The following is a 25,937-nucleotide window of genomic DNA, read 5'->3' as shown; positions in this document are numbered from 1 at the left end:
CTGCAAATCTTGAAGCAAAGGTGGTAATCAAATAAGAGATAAAAATGTGAACCTCTTTGCTTATGTTTAGCTACTGAGAATATGTATTTACTTAACCAGATAGTGGGAAGAGGCACATTGAAAGTTGGGTGATTTGGAGAAGTGTATTTTAACTGCAGCAAACTTTGGATAGCACCATCCACAGAGGTTGCTGCTGTGAGCACAGACCAGGAAGAGGCTGGAGCAGTCTGCTTCTGTCCCCTGCCACAAGACAAAACCAGCCCTGTCCTATAAAGTTCTTCATTTGGGCTAAAGTTTCAGCTTGGCTTTGGTTTAGGCTTATCTACTTCTTAAACCAGAAACTGATCCTGTTTGTTTGTGCTTTGTCACCAGCATGTTTCAGTGGCTTTGCACAGCAGCTCGTGCTGTGAGAATGGGACTGTGCGTGGGTGGGAGGTCACTTTGGAAGTGGCTGAGCTGACAAAGCCATTCAGGCTTTGCCTCTCGTCTTTTTTTCACCAGTTAAACAGTGGAAAATATCCAAAATCCAACCTCAGCATGTGCACATCCATCACAGTGTTCAAATTTAACTGGAGATTTGTGAATTGTTTACAAACAGCATGTCATGCTAAATCTGTACTTTCTTCTTTATGATGCTTTAATAAAAAATTGTAGCCCTATTTGCATGTGTGTCTTGCAGGAAACATTTCCTGTAAGTCCACTCAAGTTTATTTTTGCCTAAAAGTCTATTGCAATTTGCTGTCAAATATTTAACACAAGTAAAGAATCACATTTAAAAAGTCCCTGAACTTTCTATCATTTCCATAATTTTTTCCCTCTTTTCTCTTTTTTGTTGCTGGCTGGAATTTAGTTCCGAGGTCTGGAAAAACTGCTTTTCTCAATGGTAATGTCCTTTCCCATTACGCAAATCTCGTTGATGTAAAAGAAATTTTCCATCCAGTGGTTTGTTAGTGCTGAAGTATATTGAAAAGTTATGCACCTTAGTCTGGAGAAGGTCACTGTTCTTCTGAAAAGAAAATAAATCTATAAATGGTCATCCTGGTGTCCAGGCTGTCTTGTCACCACAGCAGCCCCAGGGCAGAGCCAGGATGGGAAACATGACCAGGGACTACCACAGACCCCAGGATGGCCACCCATGGCTGAGGCTGTAGGGCAGCTCCGTGTCTGAGCCAGGGGTCCAGCAGGTGAAGCTGGGACAGCAGGAACTGCCCCTAGACCAGGACAGAAGCCCCCAGTGCTCTTCCTCACTGGCTTTTCCTACTGGAGCCAGCCCTGGGCAGGGGCTGCAGAGCCCCAGGCATCCTGGCCCAGGACTGGGCAATGGTTTGGTCCCCATAAGCAGCAGGATCCTCTTTTTGGTGCTTCCTGATGCCTTCTGCTGCCTCTGCAGGGGTGTGACGGGGCAGACAGGAGCATGGCAGCCTCCCAGCTTAGCCCCAGTATGCCCTTTTGCCCCTTTGGCACCCCTCTGATGCATGACTATTTCCACTTGTGCTTTAATCTGCCTCACATTCTCATCAGAATTATTTTCTGTCTGCTGGCAGCACTGGGTGTGTTCCACGTGTGCAGCCAGCAGCAGCTGCTCAGTGCCCTCCACACTGGGCTGTGCCCAGCCTTGGCTGCACTGCTCCCACTTCACCTTTTTCTGGGCACAGCTTGGCTGGTGTCTTTACCAAAGTCACTTTGGAAATTACAGACTTATTAAAGAACCCTTTCAAATACACCTTGTGGGGAGAGATACCACATCAGTCTCCTTCATGAGAGTACAGTGTCTCTCCAGCCAGCAGAGAAGTTTTGGGTGGTGACAGTGCTCCCTGACCACCTGTGGTGTTTGAAGGAAGGCAAAACAAAACAGAAAGTAAATTAATTTTTAATTTTTCATTATGAGAGCACAGCCACTTCTCACAGCAGGGACAGAATGCTTAGGGACCGACCTGTCCTCATCGATACAGAAGTTCTTCATCCAGGAGATTTTCTGAGTACAGTTTTCTCCAATCTTGTGAGGCTCACTCCCCTTTCCACCCCAGCAGTGCTGCAATCCCTGTGGCATAAATGACTCTGCTCTCCACCATCCCCACTCCTGACCTGGGCGGGTGGCAGCTCATCTTCACAGGTAATGAGGGCCTCGTGTGTCTGCCCGACACGGGCTGTGCAGGGACACGTGCCCCAGCCGCAATTGCACAAACGGTGACTTAATCGGGCCACTTAATTCCTCCATTCCGCAGAGCTGCCCAACTGATTGCAGCAATTAAACAGCGAGAGATGTGGGAGGAGCACACACAGTAATGTCCGTGCCATGCAAAAAATGCTGACCCTTTTGTGTCCGTGGGCCGGGCAGGACTGGCAGCCCGGTTGTTGGTGCTCACGCTGGCACTGTTGGCTGCAGGCTGACACTGGGAGAGCCAGTGCTGCCAGGCCTCCCTGCATCCCTGCCTTCCTGTCCTCATCGTCTGTGCTCATCCTGCTGCAAACAGCGCGGTCACAGCCGGCAAGGTCCTTTATCTCACCTTACTTATCCACTCATTTCAAGCTGTTGTTCGTAAGAATGTTTTTCCTCCTTCCCACGGCGTTCCTCACAGCATTGCTGATGCGCTTCTTCTCTCATTTACCTGTCAAGATGTGCTTAACGATTCTGCATTCTCCTCTCTAATGGCTGGTGACACTGCAAATCGCTACCAGAGCCTGCAGCTGGCCAGTAACTTGTGTGTAATGCAAAGAAAAGGGAAATCACTTGTGTATAACGGAATCAGAACAAAATATTTCAGCTGCCTCCCATAAGACAGCTGAAACATATGCACAGTCTTTTGGAATATAAGACAGAATATTAAATCTGTGGGGGGAAAAAAAGCATTTTTGGTTGGCGTTTTCGACAATGTTTAGCACATAGTAAGCAATTTCCAGTCAAGTGGAAGACAAACCTTTTATAGACCACAATGATTTGCTGTCAGTGGCACTTTCAAAAAGCTCGTTTGGATCAACCAGGTTAGGAGGTGACACAGACATTTGTCAGCCAAAAGAGATTACAGAGCCGAGGGTGAGGTACAAAATAAGGTATTTAATTGCATAAAGGTCAATGAAAGTAACACACAAACCTATAGTATTGTACTCAAACTGTCAGTCCTATTAAAGCAGCTGATAAATAGGGTACCCCCCGAGGATGAGTTGTAGCACTGAGCCTTCAGTTTAATTGTCTGATAGAGTGTCCAAGACATGGAAAAAAATATGGTTTTCTTTGGATGTTCAGTTGTCCTAGATTGCCTAGCAGCACAGGGCCATATTAGCTTCTCCTAGATGAAGTTTAATGCAGACTGATTACATTTTACTGCCATAAGCAACACTTTAAAAGAGTAAACGCTCGTTCTATAAATACCGCACGTATATTGCAGCGTGGAATTCCCGGGTGCGGATCTCGATCCTTTCCTGTGAGGGAGGCTCTGGGATGGATGTTGCTGCATTGCCCTCTCGTGGGACGAGCCTGCAAACAGCAGCTGAATCCGGAGCTGCCACCCCGCGTCACTCACGGGTTCCAGCGGCCCGAGCTGACAGCCAAGGGCTGCCCTGCCTGGGGGAGAGAGAGTTCAGGAATATGGACGTGGGAAATATTTACTCAAATAAGTCCATTTCCCCCAAAATCTTCTCTTCCTGCATTTCTGGAGGACGCAGCTCCGAGGCTGTGTCCCTGCAAGAATTGCAAAGATTGTCTTGTAACAGCACAACAATAAGCAGCATAAATACGGTACCACTCCTATCCCAAATCTCTTTCTGCAGGACTTGATGTCCCAAACAAGAGTTAAAGAGCAGGAGGATGAGCAGCACTATTTGGTGGCACAGAGCCCGTGCCAGGAGTGAAGGGAGCGTACCAGGGAGGAAAGTCTACGTGCAGATCCATTTTACTGCTCTGGGAATGATGCCATCTATCACACAGAGTGCTGCAATTGCCTCCCACAACTCTGGATCTCATCTCTATTCTGTCCCGCTCTTCTGGGAATTTTAAAGAAGCGTTTTCCTGTCTAGCCAAAGCACTTTTGTCACCCTCACTGAGTTGTCTGAGTACTTCATAGTCTCTGAAATATTTATCCTCTCACTTTTCTTGTCAGGTAAGAAAATTCTCCATTTTGCAGATGACAAAGTGAGCACATGGATTAATCCTCAGTTCCAAGAAGAGATTTATGTATGCAAAGTGGTGCTTAGGCAGAATTTAAGAGTCTGTATCCAAAATGTACATTGTGAAAAACCCTATTCAAGGACTGGAGGTGCTTGGTGGCATGCAAGGAAGCTGTCAGGGAGTTCCCTTCTCTGTCTGAAGGAAAGGGAAAACAACAGCAGTTCAATTCCTTGTTATGAGCCATTTATTTCTGTATTATGAAATAAAATTTTCTAAAAACTGCATCCAGATAGTTCACATGCAGGCTATGCTGCTTGTAAACACCTTGGGGTGGAGGAAGAACAGCTTACAATGCTCCCAGTGGGGAAGGAATCAAGGTAAGAGCTTGTCCTACTCTGCTGTAAAGAACTGAGGGTAATGCTGCCTCTCTTGTTTTATGGACCTAAATCCCCAGGGAAAATCTCCCCTGAGAGCCTTCTGCAGCACCAACAGGCACAGCACAGGCCCTGGCTGAGCTGGGCTGGGCTGACCAGCTGGGCTTATGCTGAATTTCTGAGGCTGTTTGGGGCCTGACCAAATTCAGAATTCATTTCACAAGTCTGAACTATCCTGGAGCTCACTTTAAAAGACGTTATCACAAAACACCATGCCCTACTTCTGACTGATAACAGAGAGCACTCCTGTGGGAAACACCAAACCTGCATCCTAGGCTCTTCTAGCCCCTGAAAAGTGGAGCCTCCACTTCCCTGAGATTAGAAAAATGCTCTGAACATCATGTGCTGCATATCTGCCGTGGGAATGGTCCTGATTACTCTTGGGCCACTGAGAAAGGCAGAACTGCTGCAGCAGCAGGGAGCAGACATGACCCGGGGCTCCCGTGGGCTCTGTGTTTTCTGGGTGCAGAGCTATGGCTCCCACTCTGGGGCATTTTTCTGTGTTTTTTAAGTGCTGTGTTTCAAGTTTCTCACTAGCCTAAGGAACCACACAGCGCCCCTCCCCAGGCCAAGTGCCTACAGCCAAGGCTACTGATCCAGTCCCCTGCAGGGACCCTTCTCTTCTGCTCTCACAAGTTCACACTTCTGACTACAGAGCAGTCTGAGCTCAGTAAGAGGTGACAACCACCTCTGTGCAAAATGCCCCCCTTGAACTGGCAGCTTTTCCTGTAATGCAGAGCCATTTGTTCAAATGGCAGGAAGGGCGATGCTGGTTTGGGAATCAGCCTCCCGGGCACGTTTTGTAATCCCTGGTTATGGAAGACAGCAGGCAAGACACGGCAGACACTGAATCCCTCAAAGACCAGTGTTTAGTTCCCTTGGTGTTTCTCAATGAAAAGTTTAAAACTCTCCTGTGCTCAGCAGTTTGGCTTTTGGACATTCCCAGCTGGAAGCCTGATATTCCTGTCTTGGGTGGAGAGTGAGTGTCACCCCTGCAGATGGCAGGGCAGGTGCTGACTACAGCTGTGCCACAGCTGCTGCTCTCGGAGCCTGCAGCCCATTGCAGGGGCTGCTCAAGTGCTCTCAGCTGCCGAGAGCAAACAGCCACACTGGACAGGGAGCTTTGTTTTCTTTCTTGCATTTGGGACAAATTGTGACTATAGAAACCACCTCCCCTAAAAAATCCTGTCTGACAAAGGTTATTCGTGTAGCTTACTAACAGCACTTTAGACATCTAAACTGGGAGACTGTCCTTCACTTCCTTTGTCTGGTGTGTGGAGAAAGAGAAACTTCACCTAGAAACTTTTCAAAGCTGGAACTAGAAGTCAGGGGCTGTTTAAAAGTCAGTGTTGATTTACATTAAAATGCAGTGGAACATGGGGATTTTCTGATTTGTCCTCTAAAGGACTCCCTCCTCTGCAATGGTAGGAATAGGCACATACAAGAACAGGCAGCTCCTTCCATTAAATATTGTATCAGTGTCCAAAATGTGACCGTATGAAGAGGAATAGCATTAGCACTTTTCTACTTGATAATGCAACTCAGCAGGAAAGGAAATGTTACACTGGAAAACAGATACTGATTTATGTAGACTGCAGGTATCTTCTCTGGAAGCTTCATGCAACAAATCACTTGGAAGTTGATTCAAAGGCCACAAAAACAAGATCATTTCTTACCATGTACATGTCCTACTATGGGCATGTCTTACGGTGTAAATGTCTTTAAGGAGATGTTTAAGGACATCTCTATTCAGCAAAGCACACTAATGTGCATTTAAATCCCACTGCAGGCCAATACTCCCCCATAAGCTTAATATTGAACTGCAATTTTGAAATACATCATCACCTCTGTTGGAAATCTTTCCTCACTTTGGAACTCTACTGTTTCAGAAAGAAAAGCCATATGGAACTAATCATGCACATTTTGTCTAGCAGATAGGCATTATAGCAGATTGTGTTTCCCTTCAAGTGCTTGTCCATATGAGCATGCAAACTGTGGTGTGCATATAGCTGAACATGCTAGACAGGATTTTTAGCCCTAAAAACATCCATACTGATGTACCTCCTGCTTAGCTGAATAATTATGAGATGAGCACAGTCATCACTGCCTATCTGCCAGCCAAACAAAGCTTTTTTTCTTTCTTCTTTTCATTTTCCTTTTCCTGCCCTCACAAAGACCCTACTATTTTTTAGCTTATTTTCTCCTTATTTGCTTTCATTTAACGATTGGTCCCTTCCCCTTGTCTGCTGGCTCCTCACTCAGAAACACAGAGTTCAGATTACAGGAGAGAGATTTCTCTCTCTGGCAGATATTCCATACACCATTATTACATTGCCTCACAGAAAAGTATATTCCTGGGAAGTAAATGATCTCCTGAAACTTCAGTATTGGCTTACAGAGAACAAAGAGAGGATGAACACTGCAGGATTTCTACCAACCATAACCCCAGGACTGGGAAGGAGGCATCAATCACCACTAATCCTTATATGTTCAACTGTGTGAGTCAGATGCCAGTAAAGACCAAATGGTAAAGTTTAATCAGCTCACAAAGTACTGTGGTCCTTCCTCTTTAAAAGATGATGGGTATGGTTTCAACTCAAATTGGCAAAAAGTCTGACATTGTGTCATTTTTTGTTCATGTCACAGCCCTGGGCCTACAAGGCAAGCTCATCTCTGCTCTTTTCACTTGGAGCTTCTTAGCACGAGGCATTCTGAGCATTTTTGTTCAGTTTTTTCAACTGTAAAGACAAGACATTTATCCCAACTCTTGCAAATAGCCCTAAGCACTATGTCATGACACAAATTTGCACTTATAGAGACATATCTAGGGCAGATAGGCGTGTAAATTATTTTCTAATGAATGATTGTATTTTAAATATTTTTCAGAATATGTGAACAGTGTTTTGGGAGTTGAATATTTGAATCCCTCTAAGTGCAAAGATTTGTACTAATCCTTGTCTGTCAAACAAAGGAGAAAGGAAATTCAAGATCAAGACAGGTAAAAATTCTCAAATGTGTCCTAAAATATTCCTCTATGCACTAGGCTCCCCTGTGATTACAGCTGTATATCTGAGCACTCTCCAGTTCTCTAAACTAGTGGATATACAATCACAGAGACTCCAAAGCTCTTTGTTCATTAGCATTTTATCTCTGAATTGCACTAATAAATACTTGTCCAAAATGGAATATTGTGTGCCAGGAGAAGGTAATATGGAGGAACTTAAATTTCCCACAGGGCAGATGAATATGAAGGAAGAGGGCAGGAATTTATGGCAGGGTAAAACCTGAAACATTTTTCTAATGGCCACCATTTGGATTAGACAGAGGATTGTAGTGTCAAATGGGCTTCCAGCAGAGCGAGATGGAGGGGTTTGGGGTTTTTTAGAGCACTAATTTATCATATAGCTGTACTCGTGAGTGATGTATAGCTATTTCCCTTATACATATGTAAGAGAATGAAAAGGGGTATGTTACCAACATCATAACCAAGCATTCATATTTTATGGTCCCAGCTGGGACTGAATGAATATTTTATGAACTGAAAAGGTAGTTTGGGGTCACTTGGCACAATCCACATGGCAGATGATTGTGAACTGGCCTCAATTTGAGCTGTAAGGTTTGCAGTGAGTGAGAAAGGAGTCAAAGGCAGTAGGTGTGTGTACTTCCACATACACTGCTGCAGAAACTGGCCTTGAAAATTCTCACTGAGACTGCCAATTTTATAAAAAATACCTAAAAATAATCGACATAATGACTCAAAGTCATGTTTTCTGTCAGCAGGTCAGCTGTAGGTGTGCTTAGGCCCTAATTCTGGCCAAAGAATAGATTTACTTCTCCAGGAACAAGAAGCAAGGGTGATGCTTGCCTTTGCTTCATAACTTGTGCAAGGGTGGGGAGTAAACAGTCTTTTGGGTCAGTGCTTGTTCTCTCTCAAATCTGAATCAGGTCTATTAATCAAGTAATGAAAAGTCCCCAAAAGCAAAGTGTATTTCCATTTTTCAGTGGTCTAAAATACAGGGAGGTTGGGTTGATTTGCAGTATTTTCATCGTTTGGCCTCTTCAGTGAGAAATCAATCATTTGAAAAACATGAGTGATTAGAAACTTTCAGCTAGTTTTCAATTAATTAAAATAGGAATATGGCAAAAATATTCTTTTCTATTTTTCAGGTGAGTTATGTTATATATTTTAAACTGCTGTTGAATTTAATCATTCTGACAACTTTCTCCATAGAATGCAGAGCTCTTCTGGAAGAAGAAATAAAAATTAATCTCCCTTACACAGAATTAAAAGATGGTTCAATTGTTCAACTTATGCTTGTGAACAGAAAAAATGTGCTGCAGAAAAAATGTACTCTCTGAGGATGTGAAGAGAACAATGTCTAAAGGAATTATTCTGGAGCAATTAAATAATTGTAAAATATGAAAATTATTATTTTATCATTGTTCTTTTGTTTAACTTTGTCTCATTTTCCAAATGGGTTGCTGCATTTATTCAGTACATTTTAAATTTTAAACAGCCAGGGTGCATATGGGTGTATATGTTTGACAAACATGATAAATAAAATTTATATAAAACATAGAAGTTATATTATGAATTATAAATAAAATTTTATTTAAAGTTTGTTTATAGTTCTAATTTTCAATATTTGCATTCCTTGCAATAACGACATAAAATATAAGTGTGACATCTCATTCTTTAATTGCTTCAGCCATTACTCAGTGATGTTAAAAAAGTCAAATAGTGGTAGATTTATATCTCATTTGAAAAAGCTCAACACCAAGTCAGAGGAATTCAAATCAGCTCTAGTTTGACTTGCAAAAATTAAAATGTCGCTTTAGGATGTCTCAATAATATTTCACTTTCAATTTCGAGATAATATTGCTCATTATCATGGGAAATTAAAATATAATGAAATCACAGCAAGATTTCAGAATATTTTTCACACTTTTCAGCTGTCAGGTCCTGTGAGGGAGGTCCTGGGCCTCCTGCTCTGGGACAGCTGATATTCAGGATACCCTTGGACTAAATCAAGGCCAAAAAATGCCGAATGATCAATTAGAAAGTTTTAGCTATGGAAGAAGCAATTTAAACTTTTAAACTTTATGATATATTGAACAGTCCAAGATAGCAACAACATAAAATTTCTGAACAGCCCACACCATCATTGAGTTAAACTCCATTGAACAGCCTGTAGCAGCAGCACATTAAACTTCTAAGGAGAGGAAGAAATGAAGAAAGAAAGATATGAAAATTAGAGGTAAAGGATCCGTGTCACCACCCAGGGCCCCAGCACCATCTCTGGTGCAGTTCCTGCACCTGTGGGTGCACACACAGCCCCCTCAGCAGTGCTATTTACAGAACAGTCCTTGTTGTGCAGGCACATTTTGTTATTCTCAAACTTTTCAGAAGCAGGTTGGGTTTTCTCATAGTTTCAATTCCCCTGTCAGAGACACAACTGCAATGCTCTCCAAATCTGGCTTTAGAGATAGTTACCCAAGATAAGGAGGGTGGTCTCAAAAAAGCACCATCCTGCCTCCAAGGCCCCCTTTCCAAACATCACCTTCACTTGTTGGCGTGGTAACATTCTTCTTCTCCTCTGCCCAGCGTTTGAGACACGAATGCTTTCGGGTTTGCATTAACTCTTTCAGGATTTCAGCCTCTCTCAGCAGCTCTCCTCTTTAGGATCAACACCACGTCCTGCTCTCCCGACCCTGTAACTGAGAAATTGTCACAGACACTGAGGGCACACAGCAGACCCTTGGCTAAGGCAAGAACTGAGAAGAGATTCCCTGATTTGTGAATCTGTATCCCAACCACCTGATTAGGTAAGTTTTATTCCAGGAGCAAATATTCAATCTTTATTATGTGCACTGCAGTACAATCTAGGAAGCAGAGGGCTGAAACTTATTGTTTTAGGCACTCTGACAACACAAGCCAGAAATACATTATAGCAGGGGGAAATGGAAGATGGAAGAGCAGTGCACAGCAGCATATTTGTTTCTGAGGGCATTTTTCCTTGGTTTGCCAAATATCCTGACAATACTACAGCCTTAAGATGAATTTGGCAGACTTAAAGTTTGTTTGGACAAACTTTGGTTGATGAAATAACAACTCTGAAAGTAATGAGCAGCCACACAGAAGACACACAATGGTTTGGGGTGGTTTTTTTGGTTTTTTTTTTGACATAGATATATGCAAAGGAAGATATATGGAAAATTACTGGAGCTGTCAAATGAAAATCAGGTAAAGATTTGCATTGAGTTTAGTTATCACATTAGACTGCTACAATAGAAACACAGACTCGAAAAATTGTTTAGGTTGGAAAAAACCCCAAGATCCAACCATTAACCCAGGACTCCCAAGTCCAGCACTACACCATGTCCTTAAGTGAAATATCAACATGTATTTTATTTACCTTCAGGGATGGTGACTCAGCCTCTTCCCTGGGCTCTCTTTGTGTTCTAATGCTTGACAACACACTTGGTGAAGAAAATTTTCCTGATATCCAACCTAAACCTCCCCAAGCACAACTTGAGGCCATTTCATTCTGTCCAGTCGTCTGTTACTTTGGAGAGGTACCACATCCCACCTGCCTAAAACCTCCTTATAGGAAATTGCAGAGTGACAAGGTCTCCCCCAAGCCCCTATTCCTCCAGGCTGGACATGCCCTCTCCCTCAGTCACCCCTCAGAAAACAGGACTGGCCCCAAGGCTGAGCCCTGGGTGCCACCCCGGGGTCTGTCCCCAGCTGGATGTGACTCCATCCCCACCCCTCTCTGGGACTGGCCCCACAGACAGTGTTTTACCCAGCAAGGAGCACACCCATCCAAGCCATGAGCCATCTCCAGGAGAATGTTGTGGGGAACGGTGTCAAAGGCTTTACTGAACTCCAGGGAATCAGGACACACAAACTCTCCCTAATCTTGTCCTGGGAGGAGACCAGGGTAGGGTAGCAGGCCTTACATTAAACACTTCAAATCGTCCTCCTCCTTTGTCACTGTTTCTCCCGATCCATTAAAGGCTGGAGATTCTCCTGATCCCTCCTTTTGTCACCAATGTACTAATGGAAGGAGTTTTTTATCATCTTTTAGGGCACTTTTAGGGCCAAATCAACTTCCAGTCAGGCTTTGGCCCTTCTGATTTTCTCCCTGCACAACCCCGCGAAGGCTGTGCGGCGCTCCTGGGTGGCTGCCCCTTCTCCAAAGGTCACAAACTCCCTGGTTCCATGGGAGTTCCACCCGAGCTCCCCCCCAGGGCCGAGCTGTTGGGGCGGGGTGCGGCCCTGGAGCCCCGGTGGGTGTCTGTGACATCAGCGGGGACACGGCCCGGAGCCCGCGGGGCAGCGCTGCAGAGCGGCCTCGGCAGCGGAGGGTGCGGCCGGGCAGGGCCGGGCAGGGCAGGGCAGGGCAGGGCCGGGCCAGGGCCAGCCAGAAGCACCGGCCCCAGGGAGCTCCAAGGTCAGGGGAGAGGGTGCGCGGGCTGTGGAGAGCACCTCGGGCAGATTCCACCGCTGAGGCGGGTGCCCTGTCCCTGGGCCCTGCATTTCCCGCCCCTGGGCCCGACATCTCCTGCCCCCGCTGCCCCAGCCGCCCTCTCCCTGCTACCCGACCTCACTGAGCCCCTCCTTCTCCTCCAGGCCATGGCTGGAAAGGTCACCAAACTCCTGCTGGTGCTGGCCGTCCTCCAGTACACATTGAGGGCAGATGCCCAGGCAGTGAAGGCCACGGCAGAGGTTCTGACCCAGCATGAGGAGCAGCACGGCCAGATGACTTGGCTGGTGAGAAGGATTGTAAATCATTCCAGTGACTGGGCAGCTGGTAATAACTCCTGGTTAGTCTGGGACCAGCAGGGCAGTCATCCTCCAGCATGGCTGAGTTTAACTGTGCCTGCCTCCCACTTGGGTCCCTCTGCCCTGCTGTTGTTTCCTGCGTGCTCCTCATCTCTGTTTTCCAGTTCAGGGGCCTGGGTACACTGAGAACAACTGGCCTTACTCTAAAGACTGAGGCAAAGAAGGCATTAAATATCTCAGTCTCTTCCTCATTCTTTCTCACTCTATTTTGCCCTCATCCAGTAAAGGACAGAGATTCTTCTGAGGCCTTCTTTTTGTTGCTAATGAATTCACAGAAACATTTTTATTCTCTTATATGGAAGTTTATATATAATCAGATTCAGTTCTATTTGGGCTTTGGCCCTTCTGATTTTCTCCCTGCACAACCCCATGACAGCTGTGCAGTGCTCTGAGTGGCTGCCCCTTCCTCCAAAGGTCATAAAGTTTCTTGCTCCATGTGAGCTCCATCCAAAGCCCCAACTGGCTGGGCTGTGGGGCTCCAATGTCCCTGACATGAGAGGAGGGGGACACATCCCCAGATACCCCATATGTGGCAATGTCACTGCCTGAGGCAGCAGTGAGTGGGGCAGGCAGAAGGAAGGCTGGGTTGAGGGACAGACAAGAAGCACCAGCACCCAGGGGAACTTCTAAGGCTGGGGAAAGGGTGCAGGGGCTGTGGAGATAATTTTGGGAAGGACAGGTATAGAGGTGCCCAGGGCTGCCAGCTACAGCCAGTGCCTGTGGGGGATGTGCCCCCATCCCCAATGAGTTCCCCGACCTTTTTCTGGCTGTCTCCAGGCTCCTGCATCCCCTGTCCCACCCATCCCTGGGTCCTCCACCTCCTGCCTCCACTGCCCCAGCCACCATCACCCAGCCTGTTGAGCCCCTTCTCTCCCTCCTTCTCCTCCTCCAGAGTATGGCTGGAAGCATCACCCAAGTCCTGCTGGGGGCATGCATCTTCCAATATGCTCTGAGTGTGGATCTCCCAGCAGTGAAGGTCACAGAAGAGCTCCTGAGGCAGCACGAGGAGCAGCACAGCCAGGAGATGGCCAAGCTGCAGAAGATGGAGCAGAGGATGCAGGAGCAGAGCAGACCCACCCAGGAAAGTGTGTTCCACTCAGTCTGCCAGCAGTGGTGGTTCTGGAACTGTGTCGAAATCATCCTCATGCTCTTTGGTATCTACTTGCTCCCCCATCAGAAGAGAGCTGGTTCTGGCAGTGACAGCCAGAACAAAACCACCTGCAGCGCCCAGGAGCAGATGGAGGAGCACAAGCCCTTGGATAAGGTAGGGATCTTCACTGCTTTTGCCTTGTCCTTCCCACAAATGTTCTGACAGCTACATCCAGCCACGGGAGCTGGCAGCACCTATGTAGTCCTGAGCATCTGCAAGGACAATGTCACTGACCAGCTGCTGCTCTTGTCCCTGAGACCAACCACTGCACTTTTCCCACCAGAGCTGGGCACTGGGGGAGATCTGCTGATATCACTGCAGCTACAGGGAGCAGGAGCCACAGAACGTGCCATGCTTCCTCCTCTCCCACCTGAGGAGGCAAACAGAGTCCAAATCCCTGCTTCCTGCACAGCCTCTGCAAATGGTGCCAGTTGTGATGCACTCCCTGCCAGGAGATGGAGAAGAAGTATCTTGCTTGTCCATCTGTTAATAAAATTGTTGATTTGCTTTGAGAAATCCTGCATCTGTGAGGGTCTGGACAAGCTGTGTTGGGGGATGGCTCTATCTCCCCTCTGTAACAAAGAGATGAAGTTTGTGCTCCCATTTGTCGGCATCGAGACAGCCACTGCACTCAAAGTGCGTCTTTAAAAACTTCAGGGGGCTTCAAATATCAGCACCACTTTATCTAGACATCTTTCATACCTTTTCTATGTAGCAATCCTATGGGCAGCTTCCCACAGCTTTGGCTCTTTCTCTTCTTCCTCTCTCTTCCTTCTGCAGTCCCAGCTCACTGCTTCCTGTCCCTGACACAGCCACCTAACCCTGTCTGTCCCTCGTACAGTGACTTACCTTATTTGCCCCTCTCATGACCCTCTGTCCCAACTGACTTTCTACCCACTAACTCACTCTGTTATCACACCCAGCTGTGAGGGCAAGGCTGTTCCCACTCTTTGGTAATTAACACAGCTGCAATATATCAGCGGCAGGATTGCCTTTAACACTATCTCTATCTGTCTTACCACACCCATTGACAAGTGCAGTGGTTACACTTGTACTTAAGCACTTGGCACCTCCCTGTCTTCTCTCCTCCTGGTGTTCTTACCATCTCCTCCCAGCATCCTTTCCCATGCCTTGGAATATCTCTGAACTTGCTTCAAAAGACTCTGCCGAAATCAGCAGTTCCATCATAGGGTCTTTTTCTCAAGCTGTTTTTTATAAGATGATTGATCCATGAATTGAAACACCCAAAGGCCTGTGGAGGCCATTGCATCACCTATTTCTGACTGTCAGATCTTGACCCACAGCTGGAGGCTCAGCCACCCCTGAAGACAGTTTGAGGGTGCTGGGACACAGTCTTGTGCACACAGATGTCCTGCTTTTCTCCCTGCACTCCCAAAGTGGGAGCATTGCTGTGTCTCCCAGGCCGCTGGGATATCACTCTTGGCACAGAACTGTGTCTTTGGCCCAGGTGTTCAGGCCTGGCAGTGCTGGAGCTGCAGGGGAGGCCTGTGAGAACAGGGAAAATGCTGCAAGGGAGAACGAGGAGGGAGGAAAGAACTGTGAGGGACAGTGAGGAGGAGGGAGAGGAGGAGGAATCAGTAGTAAAAATGTCATTTCTAAATGATATTGTGGTCCAGCAGAGGCCACAACAATGAGGAGGGGTCTGGACCATCTCTCTTGTGAGGAGAGACTGCAGGAGCTGGGCATGTTCAGTCTGGGGATGGGAAGACTGAGAGGGGATGTCATTAATGCATATAAATATCACAAAGGAGGTGCCAAGAAGATGTGCCAGACGCTTTATAGTGACCCAGTGGCAGAATGAGGAGCAATGGCTATAAAATAAAAAACACAAAGAGTTCTACCTCAACATGAGGAAGAAGCTTATGTCAAAGATGGCAGGCACTGGAACAGGCTGCCTGGGATGGCCGAGGGGTCTCCCTCTCTGGAGATATGCAAAACCCACCTGGATGCATTCCTGTGTCACCTGCTTCAGGTGACACAGCTTTGAGCAGGAGAGCTGGACTGGGTGATTTCCAGAGGTCCCTTGTAACCCTAATGATTCTTCGATCCCATGAACTTGTAAAAGTTATAAGAAACTGCTTGTGTGTGCAAATGTCAAAGTGATGCATAAAATGTAACATGCAAATAATATTTTTTCCCTCTTTGTTGCTTTTTATTTCCCTGTTCCCTTGCCTCTTCCCCTTCCTCTTCCTTTCCCCAGTTCTCTAAGTCCCTGAGGCCAATGTTAGAAATACTCCAAGGCTCCAATTCCCAAGGGAGCGGCCGGGCTTTTCCCAGGACACGGGGATTTTCCCGGCGCAGTGGAGGAACCCGGCCATGGCGGGGCCTGCCCGCCAGGGGTCGCCCTTGTCCCAGAGCCTGAGCTGAGCCGGGTGGAAACGGACCGGGAAAATCTCCGCCAATTCCCTTTAAAAGGCGCTTTCTGTGGCTATGTGAATATTGCTGCCTAATCATTCCTTCGCTAAAGAAGACAGTTTTCGTGTAGTTCCTCCATTTTGAAATTGTGCTGTTCCTTGGAATGACATAATTTGCTGATTAGAGATATGTTTGTTTAGCCGCAGCGCCTCAAGCTTCAAATTTGATTGCGTTCATTTTAATCACATAACTGATTTTATTTTCAGTAACATGGAGTTGTTTGTTCCAAATGCATTTAGGAATTCTTATCTCAGCTATGTCACGTGCTGGAAGTGATATTACTAATTCCTAAAATCATAAAGCCCCAATTTACACGGAAGAGAAAGTGCTGGAAGAAGGAAGCATCTTTTGAATTTATTTAAACAAAAAGAGCTCAGTTTAAAGTCTTTAATCCTGCTTATGCTGCCCTAAGGGACAGACTCCAAAACCACACATGATCCTTGTGCCTCTGATGTGAAAGGCCTGTCAAGTGTCACACACTGAGTGTGACACGAGTACACTTGGCTCATGTCACATTGCCCCTGCCTGTGGCTACATCTCCTTTCTCTGCCATGCTTTAACATGTCTTCCTTCTTTTCAGATGCAACCTACCCCCAGAAACTGCCAGCTGCTCCAGCTGCCATCCCTTATTCTTCCAGCCTGCAGAACAAGGGAGGAGAAAATAAACTAACTGAGGCAGTGGCACTCCACAGCACAATTTCCTGGCTCCTGTACCACCCCTTCTGCCCTGGGATCAGAGCGCCTGCTCGTCCTCTGCTTGGAACTCTTTTGGAGAAGAAAAACTTCAGTTTTCTGGGCCTGCAAGGCAAAAGCACCAAAGAGGGTAAACTTTTAAAAAAGCAAGGCAGGGAGAGGTTTTGGTGATGGAAGAAATTTCACTTGGCAAGTCACCTGTAACAGAATTGTCTTCCCTCTGCGGCATGTTGGAGACAGAGATGGATTTTCAGAAACCTTCATTTTCAGCCAAGGATTAAAGTGGGACCTACAAAGAAATAACTAATAATGTTACACACACATGTCATCATCTGTCCCAACCTCAGCTGTTTAACAGTCACATCTGTGGGCCATAGGGTGAAGAACAGGGATCCAAGGACATCCAATGTCAGCAGCAAAATGTTGCTCAAGTTCCACAGACCTCCTTTCCCAGCCCACTTCCAGCCTGCCACCAAGGAGTGTCCATGCTCTCCAGGACATGTGTGCCAGGGATATGGGGCTGGAAGAGTAGTAGGAGGTTGATTACCTTGTTCCAGAAGTTAATTAGATGCTATTTTAGGAAGAGGTCATCACTGGGCCATAAAGCGCTTGGAAAATGTCCTCTGTCACCCTTTCTCCATGGCAATGGTGGGGAGAATGCCAGTGGAAAATTCCTATGCATAATGAGGTCAGATATACCAGTTTTTCCATTTTTTAACTACCCAAGCAGTGAAAAGCAACTGGAGTGACAGTCAAGGCTGATCCAGACACAGCTCCAGGAAACATTATGCAAGAACAGGACCTTGATGTAAACAGGAGTTCAGGACCTTAATGCAAATGGGAGTCACTGAAAACATCAGGCTGATCGCCTGCTGGGTGATCAGAGATGGGGTTGCTCTAATCAGAAGTAATAGTTGAAAGCCAACTCCAACCTCCTGAGCACAACAATGCCTAAATCCAAAGAGGGATATGGGAACATGTGGCTGAGCACCCCAGCTGGGCCTTGGAGCCTCAGAGCCAGTGTGGGCTGGAAGGCAAAGTGACATTAAAAGAGGGAACAGTCCGTGCACTGGCCAACACGCAGAGGGTTTAATTTCTCCCCAGCAGGTAACAAACACCGACATCTGTGAAAGTCACTGCACAGTGAATAACAAACATCCAAATGTGGGGCATCCAGAGAGGCGGCCAGCCCAGCCCAGCCCAGCCCCGCCAGCACCAGCAGCTGCACTCCAAGCACAAAGCTTTTATTGCAGTGACTATTGACCAAGCCCAGCAGCCCTTTAGGAGAGGTTTCTCATTGAACTGTGTGTTAGTGCCTCACTCAGAGAGCTGATGGCTTTGCTTCATAATTTGGCTCTGACACAGGGGAACAGAGCAGCAAGAGAAGACAGAAAATGCAGGCAAACCCTTCTAAACTAGTTGTGATTCTAGTTGAGCCTCTTTATACAAATGAAAACAATGCCATGACATGAAAAAGGCTGGCTTTACAAACAGTATAGTGGAAACCTGCAAGTAAACCAAGTACTAAATAAGTGCACATAACTGGCTTCATTTGTTTTCAATGTGCAATAATAAAAGTAATAACCAGAGAAAGGAAGGGCTCCATTTTATAATGTTTTTCATACTCACTACAAGTTTTATTTTCAAATTTGAGCTTATACATACATACATACATGTAAAAAATGTAAGTTTGTGTATAAATATTACATACATATAATTTCCTTTATGTACATTGCCTTTTTCATCATTAAAGAATTTGAATCATCTTGCACAGAGAAATTTTAATAACCATGTTTGTATGGGAAATATAGTGGATTTTTTCAGGCACTCACTAGTATCTCTTTATGAAGCCTTAAGTGGCTTAAAATGCCCTTTAAACAATCTTAATTCTGCTTACTTCAGAGAAATCTCAACTTACAGAAAGCTGGAGGGGGTAATCTTGTTCCAGAGCAGTATTGGTCTGATCCACTTGAGCATGAGCTTTTTACATCAAGTCTATAAGCCATAATTCTGACCCATATGGTTTACTGAATCAGAGCCTAATTTTGTAATATACCATCCAAATTTATATGTTAGTACCTGAACATTTTGCCTTATCAACTAGAATGTTGTCCTGCATAATTCATGAAGCTGTGAATTATTTTTATATATCCTCTGCCTCCATTTGTTTTTTAACAAGCTGTTTGAAAACCAAACACTAGAAAAACAAAAATGCTTAACAGTGTTCTGAAATGAACTTAGACCATGATGTTGTGAACAGCACTGAGAGCAGTGAGGGACTATTCACACATGCAAGTTAAATCATAGATGTAAATATTTCCTTGATCATAGCTTCCACACATGAGGGTGCAAAAATAAAATATTTTTGTTCAAAGTCCAATAATAATACTTCACATTATTTTAATTTTAACTTACAAATACCCATAAAAACTTGCTTGTACTAAAAAAACCCAAATCAGAGTAGAGTGCCTTTAATATTTCTGTTACCTCCCTCTTGGATGCTTAACAAGCCAAATAGCATAAACTGCTACAGATGGATCTTTAGCACAGTTTAGCAGAGCTCTATGCATCCCATCAGAGTAGTACAGAGCAGAGAAATGAAGACAGACGGTGCGATAAGTGCAAGAGCTGTAAATGAATGTGAACAGAAATTGATTTTGAAATGTTCTTGGCACTTTCACAAGAAAATATTATCACTGTATTTAAAGAGGAGCATCCCATGCATTGTTTCAGGATTACTAAGAATAAACTCTGGCCTCCTTAATTATTTTTCTCTTCTGAGACCTATTTTCAGTTCAGCTGCAACATTTACATAAAAAACAAGCAAACTACTATGGATTGTCAAACTTAAGTAACACAAGAATTGTACGTGAGCACTGTGTCTATTTCTGGGCTCCCCAGGACAGGACAGATATGGAGCTACTGGAGAGAGTCCAGCAAAGGGTCACTATGATTTTAAAGGGCCTGAAACACCTCTCCCACAAGGAAAGGCTGAGAAATCTGGGACTGCTGGGCCTGGAGAAGAATCAGGGGGGGACCTCGTCAGCACAGAGAAACACCTGGAGGGAAAGTGCAAACAGGGCAGAGCCAGGATTTTCTAAGTAGTGCCCAGTGACAGCACAAGATGCAAAAGGCACAAACTGAAACATAGTTCAAAAGGCACAAACTGAAATACAGTTCTGCCTGAACATCAGGAAACACTTTTCTCTGTGAGGGTGTCTGAGCACTGGCACAGGTTGTCCAGGGATGTCATGGAGTCTCTGCGCTCAGGTATTCCAAAGCCACCCAGACACAGTTCTGGGCAACAGGCCCTAGGTGACCTGCTTGAGAAGGGGAGGGGAGTTGGACCAAAGTGAGGCTGGACCACTTCCAACCTCAGCCATTCTGTCATCCTACATAATGAATTGAGCTTTAAAATGTGTCAAAAAAAAAAAAAAAAAAAAAAAAAAATTGAGGCTGCAGTATCTTGAGTATCAACTTCATTAATTTTCAGTGTTAACACAACTCTTTCATTTTTTGAGTGGACAAGAACTATACAGCCAAAGTCAGGTTATTTTATGCCTTCCTAGGTTGGCAGCTGTAAGTGACAATGCATCAGCATCCCATGGAGAACAGTCAGTATTCTAGATTTCTAAAACAGCAGGTGCTCTCAGGTGCACAAAGCTGGACCTGTGTGAATTTGCATGATTCTGTGTTCTCTCACCTAGGCTCCTTACTTCTTAGGGAAAACTGAAAACAGCTGGGCTAGAAGGTTCTCAGGAAAAGTGTCATATTAAATTTTTCAATTTTGTAAACCCAGCTTTGTCTTACAGTTTTGGTAATTTGACAAAAAAAGGCAAAACAAACCCCACAAACCCCCCAAAACCAAAAGAAAACCCACCAAAACACCAAAACAAATAATCAAGCAAACACAAAAACACCTCAGAGAGGTTTTGCTTATGGACAATGTTGTATTGGTGTGGGTCTGTGTGTGTACACACATCTTGTAACACATGGCACTATGAAAATATGTCAGACTAAGAGACCCAGACCTGGTCAAATCATGGCCAAGATGGAAATTTTAAAGAAGGTCAAATGCTGCACTAGTTTTGATGACTCAGAAGTTGGAAATCTTCCATTTCCATTATCACATATCTAAGTTCCTTAGCATATCATAAAAGGAAAACTTGTTTCTGCAAGTGCTAGTTTTCCTCAAGGACATAAAACCATTATTATCATTATCATCATTAGTTGTATGTTGGACTCCATGACATTTTCTTATCACACTCAGTGTTACAGCCTGAAATCCCAGCAATTTGCATCATTCCTCAGTGCCTGTGTCTGTGCCCAAAGCCCAGTCACTGTTCCCAGTTCCCTTCATCACCTGCTGTGGACCTCCTGGCGAGGTCCCTGCCCTGGCAAGTAGAAGCATGGTTTCTTAATAAAAGCCTATTATTTCCATCACAGCAATTATTGAGATCAGCAAACACCAAGGCAATAGCAAAATGTACTAGTTGACTTCAGATATTGATTTTTGTTCCTGTACTTTGAAATGCTTCCAAATTCCATCTGGGACAAAAAAGGTTACAATTAAAATCTTGGCTATCACACTGACATCTATTGTAGAAAACATGCACTTAAGGAAATTTAGAATTTACAATATATGTTGTACTGACAGACTAATTAATGAGACAAAAAGAAGTATTTGGTTTAAATATCAACAGTAGAGTGCCCAGTGGGATTCTGTGTTTCCTTATTCTATCGGACAATGCCAGAGCCATGCAGAGAACTGCAGATGAACAACTGCTCTCCAAGCGTACAACAGTACTTGTGTTCAGTAAAAATCACTTTGAACATAAAAAAATAAATGAGATAATCTGCTGGATGAAGAGACTGTTAATTGTGACACACATTGTGGAGTCTCTCGTGCCCTTAAAGGAATTTCCAACTTCCTTGCCCTGGAAAAGTGAAGATTTCCCCTCCCAGGTGTAACAAAAGGCTTCTCCCCTATGGCTCTTTGCAAACATTGTGCAATCTTCTCTTTGGGTTTCGCAATTCCATCACCCCCTCTGTGGTATCCCCTTTCCCTGTTTCCTCATTGGGATCTGGGGATCCCTGGAGACCCCCATGGTGTCCAATTTCTGTCTTCCCTATGGCCACTTGCCCCGTGCCCTGCCCCCTTTGTACCACCCAAGAATCTAAGACACTAAATAACTGAGAGAAACCACAAGATTGCCCTCTTTGGCTCCGGATTTCACCTTCGGCACATGGAATAAAGGCTTGCTGGAATTATTCTGGGGCTGGGAGCCTTCTGCCTCTCTGCTGAGCCAGCCTTGTAATGTGTGTGGATGTGTGAGCTCGATTTGCTGCCTGAATTCTTCTCAAGCCGTTTCTCCACTGGAGAGGCTGACTGGGATGTAGAAAGGCTGTAGCTGCACTCCGAAAAAGACACACTGTTACAAGACATGACTGAGAAAAGAGTTCCACCATCCTGTTAATCTGAACGGGCTCCAGCCAAAGGAAGAAAAACCAGGAATAACAAAGCCTATGGAAAAAAGTTCCAGATAGGGTCAAAGTACTGCTATTTTAACGTTAGAGTTTTATCAGTTAAGCCAAAACTCTGAATTTCAAACTTCCTGCTCTCCAGAAAGCCCTGGAAATTGTGAACAGCTGAAGAGTGATTCACTCATCACAGGTAGTTCTACATAAAGATACTGAAAAACGCAATATTCTCTTCAGAGACTCTGTAACAGATGTTTCTACCTAAGATGAAACCCTTACCAAAATTATCCTACCTCTCCAAATGGAAAATGTGACATGTTGTAAAAAAATCAATTCTGTAAGCAATGAGTACATTTTCCCATGCTTTCAGTATCCTGTTACAAAAATCTGTAAGTTGCCACAAAGCAACAAAACAAACCCCCAAAACTTCTAGTCTTGTCTCTTAAGGAAGAGACATGCATGACTGTCCAAGTACCTATTCAGCATTTCCCACTATCCCATAATGTCTCATGTTGGCCAATTTCTACCATATTTGGTAATTAAGATATAGTCTCAAAGAAATTCAACTCCTGTTAAATTTTTTCAATCTGACTAGTGGATAAAAAATTCAGTGTGCTCTTGAAGCAAAAGGTAATTCAGTGTAGCCCTGTCTTCTGATGTGTAATTTTCACTGTGAATTCATACAGAACAGGGTAGCTCAATCTGAGAAATAAAAAAATTTACTTCTGGCAAGAAAACAGAATATTTTGAGCAACCAGAAACTGCTGGGGAAATTTGGCTACTAAATAACAATGCTATTAAACCTTTGGGCTGCCTCCACTGCATGACTACTGGTCAGACTATTACAGATTTTGGCTACTAGCATGGTCTCTGCAGTGCAGTGATAATTCCATCCTGCCCCCCTTGCCCCCGCAAAGAACCCTCATCAGAGAATACTGGAAATATAAATACTTATTTTCTGATGTAGGCATGAAACAGCTCAGCCTAATTCATTCTTTTCTGCCAAATTTTTCAAGGACAGCTGCCCATCAAAAGTGAACTGACTGCAGGACTGGGCTGTAAAATCCTCTTGGACAGGAGTGTAGATTCCTGGGACAGAGCCCACCCAGGCAGGAGAGGAGCTCACTGAAGGTCTGACCTGCAGTGTCCAAAACCTCTCTGGGGAGAGAAGAGCAGCACTGGGCAGTGAAGAACCAAGGGCTGATTTTGATAGGTAGGGTGGGAACTGAGTTTGGATTGAGTAGCAGGTTTACTCAAGCCAGCCTTGAAAACCCTTTAGCACAACCCTGCTGATGTGTTCACAGGAGTTAATACAATTCTGTTGTTAAAGCTCAGCCTGTGTATGGAGCCCAGTGTTCACCTTCAGCTCAGAAGAGATGTGGAACACTGGGTGAGAACAAGACTGCAGCCACATGGGTATCCCAAAATCCTGAAGGCATAAAAACCTGGTACATCACTAAAAAGTATAAAAGACAAATGATGGATCAGTCCATAAGACATTTGTTCAGAGGTGCCTCCAGTCCCTACATGACAACTGAAGACAGACTATTGTATTCTCTTGGAAATATCAGGCACCTGGATTCCCTGAAGGAATCTGTAAATAAACAAATAGAAGTGAACCAGCATACATGAACAAGTACACCAATAGGTGCCACTTCAAGCATGGGTGGAACTAGATCCTGAAGTTCCTCCCAAGCCTATTTATTCTATGATTAGACATTTTATTAATATCTTCAACATGCAAATCTCCAGAATACGTGTTCTAGAATGGTGGATTTACTAATACAGAACAAATAGCTTCAAGGCTCCCTCCTCGACCCATCACACCAGGATCATATCTCTTCCCTCTACAATCCATATTTTTTTCCTGGTCCTTGCCTTGTGGCATCAGATTTATAGAGCAAAGAGGAGGCACATCATGCCCAAAGCAAACAAACCAAGGAGCTGCAGAAGTGCAGAGGAGTAAGACGGGGGAATTCACATTTTTTGTCAAGCTGAAGACCCACACTGGAAGCCCACTTTTGCTCTGGGACTGAAAAGGAGGGCAAATCTCAAATGATCTGGTGAGAAACACATGAACTGCACCTGAGAATCAGCCTGACTTCTCCAGTTTTATTAGGACTGCACTTGTGCTTGTTTGAGAGAAAAAGAAACAGAGCACTACGTGAAAGCACAAAACTTTTGTACATGAACACATCAGCACTTTAAGATTTGGGGGGGTTGCTGCTACAAGCAGCATGTGTTTTTTCAATGTATCTCTCCCTTTGGCTTTGGTGGTTTAATACTCAAACAAAAGAAGTGCAGCGGAAACTGTCATGCTCATTTCTTGCTCAATTGCTGTATGGCATTTGCCAAGCTCTCTTTATTTCAACAGAAGACTCCCCAGAGCACAGAAGGTGTTCCTTCTTGGCATATTATTACTGACTTAATATTGACTCTCATGTAGAAAAATGTTGCTAACTCAACTCATTTTTTTATAAAGTCTGTATTTTTCTTAAATCCTTTGCCACTGAAACTGGCAGAGATCCAGTTCTCTTTGCTGAGATGCTCAAAATGACAGAGCCTTTTTAATTTGAAAAGAGGACTGAACAGATGAAGCAAGCACCCCCCAGATGCAAAATAATTTGTCAGAATGAAAAATAAAATTCCCAAATTTTAACTTAAAAAACCATTTAGGGAATCCTTTTTTAAGAACCAACAGAAATTATTCTAGAAATTCTTTAGTTGCACTGTCAACCTTATCAAACAGAAGCCAGTTTATGACAGAAAATAACACATGAATGCAATATCCTAGCCATTTGCAGGGCATTTTCACATTTTCAATGCTCTAGACTGCCAAGGTCTGTGTGGTAGAAACCACATATTGTACAACTGTGAATAAGCCAGAAAACAGGACTTTAAGGAACACAGTACAAACACAGAGTAGTATGTGTGTATCTGGAATGTAAACATGGCAAAATGGCACTGAAGAAAAGTGAAGAAACCAAAACCAGAGGGTGAAAGCAAATATCTCTGAGCAGATCATAAACCACATTAAAAAAAGAAGGAAAGAGAAAGGACAGATAAAAATCAAAAAAGAGGGTGTGAAAGTGCAAGTGAGGAGCTGCAACAGGGCTGAAGGTGCTGGGCTGAAATAAGCAGCCAGCATGAAGCTGAGAGAAGCCAGCCATGACTTCAGAAAGGCCTTTCAACATCCAAAGGACAATGCTCTGGTGCTTGATACTGCTGTGCCAGTGCTGGTTACTGCCTGGAGCCTCCAGCGAGCTGCACCCTCCACCTCTCCTTGGGAAGGTCCTCAATTACTGAGGCAGCATAGCATGTCCAGAGAAAGTATCAGAGATTACCAGGTGCCCAATAAGTCACAGATCTTTGATGACAGAGTCACTTATGGTGCAGAAGTTCACATCATCAGGGACAGAAGTGACAACTGTGTATTTGTATCACGAAAGAGTTGCTCCTAATCTCTACCTCAAGATTTTCTTTTTTTTATTATTATTTATTTTTTTCTTTCTTTTAACTGGAATCTATTCACTGACCTAAATTTTCTGCTCCTCATAAGCTCTGCTTGGCTCATGCATGAAGGAAAGGGGCCAAAGATGGCCTTGTGCCACCGCTGGTCTGCTGAGGACTTGCTTAGCTTCCCATGTGAATTGGCCTCGGGCTGCCCTCCTTTGGATTTGGCTCCATCCTTCAGCTTTGGCTGCAGCAGCCCCCGAGGGGCCGTTCCACGGCCAGGAATAACTCAGCAGCTCTCCGGCCACCCTTCCAGCCCCTGGATCTCTCCAGCAG

This window comes from Zosterops lateralis (genome assembly GCF_965231275.1).
Source record: "Zosterops lateralis genome assembly, chromosome: 2".
In the NCBI taxonomy this organism is placed as follows: domain Eukaryota; kingdom Metazoa; phylum Chordata; class Aves; order Passeriformes; family Zosteropidae; genus Zosterops; species Zosterops lateralis.
The sequence above is the reverse complement of the archived record's forward strand: the minus strand, read 5'-3'. Positions refer to the sequence as shown.